The following is a 12,009-nucleotide window of genomic DNA, read 5'->3' on the forward strand; positions in this document are numbered from 1 at the left end:
AGCACGATCAATCACATATATGAAGATAAGAAAGGATCTTAATATACTAGGGAAATACAACTGATTGCTATTAGTGAATTAAATATAAGAGGTGCAATAGATACATGTTCTGATAATGTCACCAATGTAAAGAAAACACATATACGCATTGGTTGTTTATCTATGCATAGAATTATAAATCACATTAGCACAATAGTGGCTATATCAGTGCCAATTATATGAAAAGTTTTAAAAGAATGTACAAATATATAGCTAAATGATTTAGGAAGATAAACCCTTCCAAACAAAGGCAAACATGAAGTCAAACATAAAGATGCAAAAGTTCTGTAAAACTTACATAAAATGAAAGATGAATGTAACACATATAACATCCTTAAAATATATCATCAAAAAGTTCTATAAACGGGTCGGGGGAGGGGGTGTAGCTGAAATAAAGTGCCTAATGTTTGACTTTGTATTTGAAATGCTGTTATACAGATTAGAAGTAAAATTACATTTCAGCCAATAATGGAACTCCGCTTTTCATTAGATAGTCTATGTGAAAGCGATCATTTCAGTACTGTTACGGCCTGGGAATAACCAACCTTATAAGGAGCTTTAGGGCCTGGGGATACCCAGCCTTATAAGGAGCTTTAGGGCCTGGGGATACCGAGCGTTATAAGGAGCTTTAGGGCCTCGGGATACCCAGCCTTATAAGGAGCAAAAGGGCCTGGGGATACCGAGGGTTATAAGGAGCTTTAGGGCCTAGGGATACCCAGCCTTATAAGGAGCTTTAGGGCCTGGAGATACCGAGCGTTATAAGGAGCTTTAGGGCCTGGGGATACCGAGCATTATAAGGAGCTTAGGGCCTAGGGATACCAAGCCTTATAAGGAGCTTTAGGGCCTGGGGATACCGAGCGTTATAAGGCGCTTTAGGGCCTGGAGATACCGAGCATTATAAGGACCTTTAGGGCCTAGGGATACCAAGCCCTATAAGGAGCTTTAGGGCCTGGGGATACCGAGCGTTATAAGGAGCTTTAGGGCCTGGGGATACCGAGCGTTATAAGGAGCTTTAGGGCCTGGGGATACCGAGCATTATAAGGACCTTTAGGGCCTAGGGATACCAAGCCTTATAAGGAGCTTTAGGGCCTGGGGATACCGAGCGTTATAAGGAGCTTTAGGGCCTGGGGATAACGAAACTTATAAGAGCTTTAGGGCCCAGGGATACCCAGCCTTATGAGGAGCTTCAGGGCCTGGGGATACCGAGGGTTATAAGGAGCTTTAGGGCCTAGGGATACCGAACGTTATAAGAAGATTTAGGGCCTGGGGATACCGAGGGTTATCAGGAGCTTTAGGGCCTAGGGATACCCAGCCTTATAAGGAGCTTTAGGGCCTGGGGATACCGAGCATTATAAGGACCTTTAGGGCCTAGGGATACCAAGCCTTATAAGGAGCTTGAGGGCCTGGGGATACCGAGCGTTATAAGGAGCTTTAGGGCCTGGGGATAACGAAACTTATAAGAGCTTTAGGGCCTAGGGATACCCAGCCTTATGAGGAGCTTCAGGGCCTGGGGATATCGAGGGTTATAAGGAGCTTTAGGGCCTAGGGATACCGAACGTTATAAGAAGATTTAGGGCCTGGGGATACCGAGGGTTATCAGGAGCTTTAGGGCCTAGGGATACCCAGCCTTATAAGGAGCTTTAGGGCCTGGGGATACCGAGCATTATAAGGACCTTTAGGGCCTAGGGATACCAAGCCTTATAAGGAGCTTTAGGGCCTGGGGATACCGAGCGTTATAAGGAGCTTTAGGGCCTGGGGATAACGAAACTTATAAGAGCTTTAGGGCCTAGGGATACCCAGCCTTATGAGGAGCTTCAGGGCCTGGGGATACCGAGGGTTATAAGGAGCTTTAGGGCCTAGGGATACCGAACGTTATAAGAAGATTTAGGGCCTAGGGATACCAAGCCCTATAAGGAGCTTTAGGGCCTGGGGATACCGAGCGTTATAAGGAGCTTTAGGGCCTGGGGATACCGAGCGTTATAAGGAGCTTTAGGGCCTGGGGATACCGAGCATTATAAGGACCTTTAGGGCCTAGGGATACCAAGCCTTATAAGGAGCTTGAGGGCCTGGGGATACCGAGCGTTATAAGGAGCTTTAGGGCCTGGGGATAACGAAACTTATAAGAGCTTTAGGGCCTAGGGATACCCAGCCTTATGAGGAGCTTCAGGGCCTGGGGATACCGAGGGTTATAAGGAGCTTTAGGGCCTAGGGATACCGAACGTTATAAGAAGATTTAGGGCCTGGGGATACCGAGGGTTATCAGGAGCTTTAGGGCCTAGGGATACCCAGCCTTATAAGGAGCTTTAGGGCCTGGGGATACCGAGCATTATAAGGACCTTTAGGGCCTAGGGATACCAAGCCTTATAAGGAGCTTTAGGGCCTGGGGATACCGAGCGTTATAAGGAGCTTTAGGGCCTGGGGATAACGAAACTTATAAGAGCTTTAGGGCCTAGGGATACCCAGCCTTATGAGGAGCTTCAGGGCCTGGGGATACCGAGGGTTATAAGGAGCTTTAGGGCCTAGGGATACCGAACGTTATAAGAAGATTTAGGGCCTGGGGATACCGAGGGTTATCAGGAGCTTTAGGGCCTAGGGATACCCAGCCTTATAAGGAGCTTTAGGGCCTGGGGATACCGAGCGTTATAAGGAGCTTTATGGCCTAGGGATCCCGAGTGTTATATGGAGTTTAGGGCCTAGGGATAACGAGCGTTATAAGGAGCTTTAGGGCCTAGGGATACCCAGTCTTATAAGGAGCTTTAGGGCCTGAGGATACCGAGCGTTATAAGGAGCTTTAGGGCCTGGGGATACCGAGCGTTATAAGGAGCTGTAGGGCCTAAGGGATACCCAGCCTTATAAGGAGCTTTAGGGCCTGGTGATACCGAGCGTTATAAGGAGCTTTACGGCCTGGGGATACCGAGCGTTATAAGGAGCTTTAGGGCCTAGGGAAACCGAGCGTTATAAGGAGCATTAGGGCCTGGGGATACCGAGCGTTATAATGAGCGTTAGGGCCTAGGGATACCCAGCCTTATAAGGAGCTTTAGGGTCTAGGGATACCCAGCCTTATAAGGAGCTTTAGGGCCTGGGGATACTGAGCGTTATATGGAGCTTTTGGGCCTGGGGATACCTACCGAGCGTTGAAAGGAGCTTTAGGACCTGGGGATACCCAGCCTTGTAAGGAGCTTTAAGGCCTAGGGATACCCAGCGTTATAAGGAGCTTCAGGGCCTGGGGATACATACCCAGCCTTACAAGGAGCTTTAGGGCCTGGGGACACCCAGCCTTATAAGGATCATTACGGCTTAGGGATACCGAGCGTTACAAGGAGCTTTTGGGCTTGGGATACCCAGCCTTATAAGGAGCTTTACGGCCTGGGGATACCGAGCGTTATAAGGAGCTTTAGGGCCTAGGGATACCCGCCTTATAAGCAGCTTTAGGGCCTGGGGATACCGAGCGTTATAAGGAGCTTTAGGACCTCGGGATACCCTGCCTTATAAGGAGCTTTAGGGCCTGGGGATACCGAGCGTTATAAGGAGCTTTAGGGCCTGGGGATACCGAGCGTTATAAGGAGCTTTAGGGCCTGGAGATACCGAGCATTATAAGGACCTTTAGGGCCTAGGGATACCAAGCCCTATAAGGAGCTTTAGGGCCTGGGGATACCGAGCGTTATAAGGAGCTTTAGGGCCTGGGGATACCGAGCGTTATAAGGAGCTTTAGGGCCTGGGGATACCGAGCATTATAAGGACCTTTAGGGCCTAGGGATACCAAGCCTTATAAGGAGCTTGAGGGCCTGGGGATACCGAGCGTTATAAGGAGCTTTAGGGCCTGGGGATAACGAAACTTATAAGAGCTTTAGGGCCTAGGGATACCCAGCCTTATGAGGAGCTTCAGGGCCTGGGGATACCGAGGGTTATAAGGAGCTTTAGGGCCTAGGGATACCGAACGTTATAAGAAGATTTAGGGCCTGGGGATACCGAGGGTTATCAGGAGCTTTAGGGCCTAGGGATACCCAGCCTTATAAGGAGCTTTAGGGCCTGGGGATACCGAGCGTTATAAGGAGCTTTATGGCCTAGGGATCCCGAGTGTTATATGGAGTTTAGGGCCTAGGGATAACGAGCGTTATAAGGAGCTTTAGGGCCTAGGGATACCCAGTCTTATAAGGAGCTTTAGGGCCTGAGGATACCGAGCGTTATAAGGAGCTTTAGGGCCTGGGGATACCGAGCGTTATAAGGAGCATTAGGGCCTGGGGATACCGAGCGTTATAAGGAGCTGTAGGGCCTAAGGGATACCCAGCCTTATAAGGAGCTTTAGGGCCTGGTGATACCGAGCGTTATAAGGAGCTTTACGGCCTGGGGATACCGAGCGTTATAAGGAGCTTTAGGGCCTAGGGAAACCGAGCGTTATAAGGAGCATTAGGGCCTGGGGATACCGAGCGTTATAATGAGCGTTAGGGCCTAGGGATACCCAGCCTTATAAGGAGCTTTAGGGTCTAGGGATACCCAGCCTTATAAGGAGCTTTAGGGCCTGGGGATACTGAGCGTTATAAGGAGCTTTTGGGTCTGGGGATACCTACCGAGCGTTGAAAGGAGCTTTAGGACCTGGGGATACCCAGCCTTGTAAGGAGCTTTAAGGCCTAGGGATACCCAGCGTTATAAGGAGCTTCAGGGCCTGGGGATACATGCCCAGCGTTACAAGGAGCTTTAGGGCCTGGGGACACCCAGCCTTATAAGGATCATTACGGCTTAGGGATACCGAGCGTTACAAGGAGCTTTTGGGCTTGGGATACCCAGCCTTATAAGGAGCTTTACGGCCTGGGGATACCGAGCGTTATAAGGAGCTTTAGGGCCTAGGGATACCCGCCTTATAAGCAGCTTTAGGGCCTGGGGATACCGAGCGTTATAAGGAGCTTTAGGACCTCGGGATACCCTGCCTTATAAGGAGCTTTAGGGCCTGGGGATACCGAGCGTTATAAGCAGCTTTAGGGCCTGGGGATACCGAGCGTTATAAGGAGCGTTAGGGCCTGGGGATACCGAGCGTTATAAGTAGCTTTAGGGCCTAGGGATACCCAACGTTATAAGGAGCTTTAGGGCCTGATGACACCCAGCCTTATAAGGAGATTTAGAGCATGGGCACATCCATCCTTATAAGGAGCTTTAGGGCCTAGGGATACCAAGCCTTATAAGGAGCTTTAGGGAATGGGGATACTGAGCGTTATCAGGAGCTTTAGGGCCTGGGGATGCATACCGAGCGTTATAAAGAGCTTTAGGGGCTGGGGATACCCAGCCTTGTATGGAGCTTTAGGGCCTAGGGATACCCAGCCTTATAAGGAGCTTTAGGGTCTGGGGACACCCAGTCGTACAAGGAGCTTTAGGGCATGGGGATATATACTCAGCGTTAGAAGTAGCTTTAGGGCCTGGGGATACCCAACCTTATAAGGAGCTTTACTGCCTGGGGACACCCGGCCTTATAAGGATCATTACGGCCTAGGGATACCGAGCGTTATAAGGAGCTTTAGGGCCTAGGGATACCCAGTCATATAAGGAGCCTTAAGGCCTGGGGATATCGAGCGTTATAAGGAGCTTTAGGGCCTGGGGATATCGAGCGTTATAAGCAGCTTTAGGGCCTAGGGATACCGAGCGTTATAAGAAGCTTTAGGGCCTGGGGATGCCGAGCATTATAGGGAGCTTTATGGCCTGGGGATACCAAACGTTATAAGGAGCTTCAGGGCCTGATGACACCCAGCCTTATAAGGAGCTTTAGGGCATAGGGATACCCAGCCTTATAAAGAGCTTTAGGGCCTGGGGATACCGAGCGTTATAAGGAGCTTTAGGGCCTAGGGATACCCAGCCATATAAGGAGCTTTACGACCTAGGGATACCGAGCGGTATAAGGAGCTTTAGGGCCTGGGGATACCGAGCGTTGTAAGGACCTTTAGGGCATAGTGATTGCCAGCCTTTTAAGGAGCTTTAGGGCCTATGGATGCCCATTGTTATAAGGAGGTTTTGGGCCTGGGGATACCCAACCTTATAAGGAGCTGATACCTAGCGTTATAAGGAGTTTAAGGAGCTGATACACAGTCTTATAAGGAGCTTTAGGGCCTAGGGATACCCAACCTTATAAGGAGCTTTACTGCCTGGGGATACCGAGCGTTATACGGAGCTTTAGGGCCTGGGGATACCCAGGTTTATAAGGAGCTTTTGGGCCTTGGGATACCGAGCGTTATAAGGAGCTTTAAGGCCTGGGGATACCCATCCTTATAAGTAGCTTTAGGGCCTGGAGATACCGAGCGTTATAAGGAGCTTTAGGGCTTAGGGATACCCAGCCTTATAAGGAGGTTTAAGGCCTGTGGGTTCCGAGCGTTATAAGGAGCTTTAGGGCCTTGGGATACCCAGCCTTGTAAGCAGCTTTAGGGCCTGGGGATACCGAGCGTTGTAAGGAGCTTGATTGTAATGATTTTCCCCTGCATCATAAGTCTGTTGTTTGTAAAGGTATCGCCCATTGAGAATGGGATGGTCCATGGTGAATAGACTCGTTAGGTATGGTGATAGGTACCACTGCAAATAAAGGTCAAGGGCGATCTGACTGGATTCTGCGTATCGTCCTAATAAAAAGAAGACTAGATGATAAGCGGTATGTAATCAAGAAGAAAATAATGAAGTAATTATTGTAAGAAATAGACTAGAGATGAAGTGATTGAAGAAGGATTTCCACGACTCTAGGAATATTAAAAACGATCAAGATAATTGAATTGATCTTCCCAAGTGCCAGAGTTAATCTGGGAAGATTTATCAGACGCTGATACCAAACTCTGAGTAACAACTGATTACCAAAGTTGTAAATATTCCTTTACGCACTCCACTTACACGTCACACTATTTAGTTAAAGTTATTTGTATATAGTAACCAAACGTTTTATATGAAACATAATGCAGAAATAACCCCTACTATCGTTTACATCCATCTACATAGTCAGGCTACTGTTGTGAACGGACAATACACCCACCCCTTTTTTGGTCTGTCCATTTTGCAAGTAGAGTTTTTCTTATTGTGGCATGGGGAATACGACGTAAAGAGGAACGACTATGTCAAAGGTATATTTTCAGAGAACGAATCACGTGTTGTCATATTTTCTACCATACTTCGCATTTATTTTCAAATTCAAATATTTTATTGCATTTTTTACAACACATGCAACTGGAATGGATTGGACCATGCGTTTTCTTCATATTATTGAGGTTCCCTCTATGACAGTACCTATAACTAAAACATCAAGCGGTAACACCAATTATATTGCTAAAAATAGCACATCATGCAAGCAATTTACTGGATTAAATACTGATATTTACTGCATAAAGCGCGCTGGTGTGTGTGTGTGTATGTGTGTGTGTGTGTGTGAGAAAGAGAGAGAGAGAGAGAGAGAGATGCAGTGGTATTACTATTCTTAAACGTAGCAAATATACCTTATCCTTAAAATGTTTCAATTTCTGTGCCTAAATATATGAATTATTTTAGTTTACAAAATTCCGATTTAGCCAAGCATCATCTGATTGTGGTGCAACAGTCGGAATGGTTGAAGAAGCCATACATTTCGAATACTCCATTACAAAGTGTGTATCATCTTGATATCAGTTTCCACAAGTGTTAGGACTGGTGTCAAGATAATGTGACTGTGTGGGGCACGATGTCCCCGTACTAGACATCACTATCAAATGCCACGCTGCAGGCATCGTAGCGGTAAGACGAAAAAAATTGTTAAAGCTATGTCAAATCCAAATCACACACACACACGCACGCACGCACGCACACACACACATACACACACATGCATAATATGTTAATGCGCAATTAATTAAATTGTTGAAGATATCCACGAAATATACAACATCGATGATGAGTTATGAAACAGTTGAAGCAGTGCGTCTTGAGAAGCTTCGTGGTGAAACACTTTGTGTGCTACTCGAGATCTATGCGTCAATGTAGCATATAGTTGTAAATACAACCCTGATAGTGACCTCGATAATTACCACCTCATCCACCAAACCAGAATTCAGTATAACTTTTTCTGCACATGTATCCACTGGGGACTCGCTCACGCTTGAAATCGCAATAGCAACATTAACAATATCCAAGTCAGAGGTGGCAAAAGACTGGTGGAATATTTCAGTTCCTGGCATCGACATCAGCGGCTACAGAGGTTGCAAAAGCTGCAGCGTTAGGGGCTGTCGGAATTGCACCGGGAATTTCGAAAAATACGATTGGCGGTCGCATATAAAAGGAAGAGGCCTTCGATTGCCTAGGGCAGAGTTCTTCGGTTGCCCGGTCGCAGAAGATCACGCCGTTGATGGAAGCAAAGCTCCTTAAGCGCCTATTGTTCAATCTTGATTTACTCATGATGGCAATATGCGAGATGAACTTTTAGCGATAGTGCCACGCACATATGAAGAAGAAAACGGGCATCATCAATCTGGATTCATACACAAGCCCTAGCACTCTCTCGGTCGCATACGTGGTGACACTCCAACATAGTTTGTATTTTAACTCGTATGGACTTGTACCGCCAATCAAAGTGGTTAAATATTTGTGCCGGGGTACTGGTTTACGAGACCTTCCCGCTGGCGTAGCTGTAGCTCAACCTCCACCCGTCGGCGAAGAAAGACTTGAAGGTATTGGACAAATTCGTACTGAAGTTGCCGACGTAAAAAAAGAACTTGCGTCTAAACCAATAAAAGAAAATATTGGACTGATTGCAAAATTTAGGGAGGGTTTTGTTGAAGATATTAGAAATACTGAAAGAGAAAAATTGCCTGAAAAAATATTAATTAGTATATTTAATAAATCTAGTATCTTAAAACCCGGTTCTGAAAAAGTAAATGATGATAATCTTATTAAATGGATATATCGTATATATAAAAACAAAAAACAAGCCAGAGATGATGATTTAGAATACAGAGGTCTTTTTGAAGAAATACAGAGACTTTATAAAGAGCGTGTGAAACAAATAGAACAACAACAACTCTCCCAGCAGGAACCTTCATATCAACTTTCTCCACCTCTGCAACAGATAGAGCAACAACAGTCTTCTTCACCGCAGCAAGGGTTGATGTCGGAACTTAAAAGGTCTGATGAGCTACTTAAAAAAAACAAAAGAAGAAAGATCACCCTTAAGACTATTTAAGAAAAGCACGAAAACAACAGACGAAGGAGCTACTGGTAGTGGTTTGGGAAGTGGTTTTATTGACTGTCCTAACAATATCGTCAATGACGTGCAACGGTTAGAAGTTCTCATAGGAGGAAAGCGAGCTGGGAATAACTCACCGTAAATAATTAATGAAGCCGCTGATATCTGTCGGCGATTATTTCAAGGTGGTATCATGGATATCGATATCTACCGAGAACTTATTGATGAGCTCGTTGATGACTATCATAGTGACTAGTTGTTAGATAAATGAATAATTAAATAAAAATGATCATACACACTTCTCATCGTGGACCTGTACCAATCAGGGTAATAAACTCGCGATTACCAACCTATAAGGCAACTTACGGAGACGGACTCGGTGATGTCGTTCAGGATTTATTCAGAAGGATAGCTCCCAAAGCAGTACCGATCGCAAAACAATTATCAATGAAAGCTATTGACGTTGTTCGTGATAAAGCTATTGGTGCTATTGGTAACGTTGCCAGTAAAGAGTTCCTGGCAATCAAGGACAGACTAACACGATTAATACTCAGGCCGAAACCACAACCGGTCAAATTACCAAGCACCGAAGTGATGCCTGCAGATGTCAGCAAAGTAATAAATCAAGCTGCAAATCAAAAACTAGCAGAGTTGATAAATCAAGGGGCTGAACAAATAAATACAAGTTTTATATCAGGAAGTGGTCTTCGTTTTAGAAGATAACAAATTAAAATAAAATGTTTAAACGTGTATCTGACCCAGCGTTTGACATGGATGCACCAGTACTCAAGGACGAATCCGTGCGCGATTATCAGTATTATTCTTATGAAGCAATATCGCCAAATCAACGTGGAAGAAGTGAATTACGAGTTCAGGATACAAGTAGGTATTTCTTCCCCGCTGAAGCGTTTGTTGAGGTCGTAGGTGAACTTGTAACAAATGTTGACGCTAATATACCATAGGGAAGTGATGTCAAAGTTGGATTTGTTAATAATGGCATCATGGCGTTATTTAAAAGTGCCGTCTATATGATTGATGGAAAAGAAATTGAGACAATCCAGGATAATGTTGACGTTGCTACAACGATTATAGGTCTAGCAAGATATTCAGATGATTATATTAGATCAGCTGGTCCGACTATGATGTTCACTAAGGATAATTCTGAACATCCCGATGGAGTACCGTATATTGTAAGACGACTAAAAAACCGTGCTGCTCCTAATCCTGCTGATGGTGACGTGGAAAATGTGATGTTTAGTGAAAATCCAAATTACAATTTAGGATTTAGAGCACGTAGATTAATGTTAGAAGATGCTCGTAGAGGATTTCCATGTGCATTTCCACTATCCCACATCTTTGGATTTTGCAGAAATGTCAGAAAGGTTAATTTTGGAGCCAAACACAAAATTGTTCTTCATCGAAAGGGTGATGATGATGATGCTATCTGGCGAGAAGCGACCGTTGCTGCTTTTAAAGTAGTATTATCTAAGCTCGCGTTATGGATGCCGGTAATGTCGCCATCAATCTTTGAGGAGCAGCGTCTACGTTCTTTTATGGATCAAGGCCTTACATCAACATTGGTTAACGGTAACTACTGACAGTAATCAAAATCCTGTCAATGGTTTATTCACTTGGCATATATCATCACAGCAACGTGTTTCTGCACCGAGACATATCTTTGTTGCTTTTCAAAGGGCTGACCGACTAAACAATCAAGAAGCAAGTCCAATGATATTTGACCCTCTTGGTGTTACTGAAGTATCCTTAAGAATAAACGGGCATCAAGAACCATCCGAGGATATATTATTAAATTTTGATAATTATCAAGTAGCACGTACATATCATCGCTTGATGACATTTATGGGACGTGATCAAAACATAGATACTGGTTTACAAATATCACAACTGGATTTTATAAAGCTGTACCCGATTTATTACTTTTCGTTGGAACATCTTGATTTAGTTAAGCAAATCTGTCGTTGATATACACTTCAAAGCTATGGTAAATTTAGTTGATAATTACAGAGCAATTGCTGTTATACTTAGTGACAAATCAATGATACTTGAAGGTGTTGGTGGACGAATGAGAGTTATTGATGCACCAGTGGAAAACATGTAGACAATTAGATGAATCGCGTTTATTATAAAATGTCATATAGTCACGTTAATGTCACTCTGACTCCTGGTCAGGCGAACAAATTACAATAAAAAAAAACGCAAGCGCACGTGGGACGACGATAACACTAAAAAATGATCAAATCGCTAATGGTGGCCCAAACAAGTTATCGCTGACTAAAACCCAAGTAAAACATTTCAATAAAGAAAAGCAAGCAAAAACTGGAACTCAACTTGATTTCGCTCCAAAAGCTATCAAGGATATGGTCAAAACTGGTGGTATATTTCCACTCCTCGCAGCAATACCAGCGCTGATAGCTGCTGCTGTCTCAGCTGTCGCAAAAGCAGCCGCGTTAGGAGCTGTTGGAACAGCTGCTGGAATGGCATTAAAGAAAGCAACTGGAAAGGGAATTTTATACAAGGAGAACTTTAAAAAAATCATCACGGACACAAAAACCAAAAAGGCGTCCAAAAAAAGTCCAATATGTCTCAGCCGGGTCGTCTAAAATTACCAGTGGAACAATACGGACTCGGTCTAAGACTCCCAGGAACTCCGCCTTCATGGTACCCAAAACGGTTTTAGACGCAAAGCGTCTCACACCGATGTCAAATTTTGATTTGCTCGATGCTGCTAAACAACTTAAAATAAAAAATTTCAGAGGCGTTTTTATGCGAGATCAGTT

Source organism: Sinohyriopsis cumingii, chromosome 7 (genome assembly GCF_028554795.1).
Source record: "Sinohyriopsis cumingii isolate HCF-2022 chromosome 7, ASM2855479v2, whole genome shotgun sequence".
NCBI lineage: Eukaryota > Metazoa > Mollusca > Bivalvia > Unionida > Unionidae > Sinohyriopsis > Sinohyriopsis cumingii.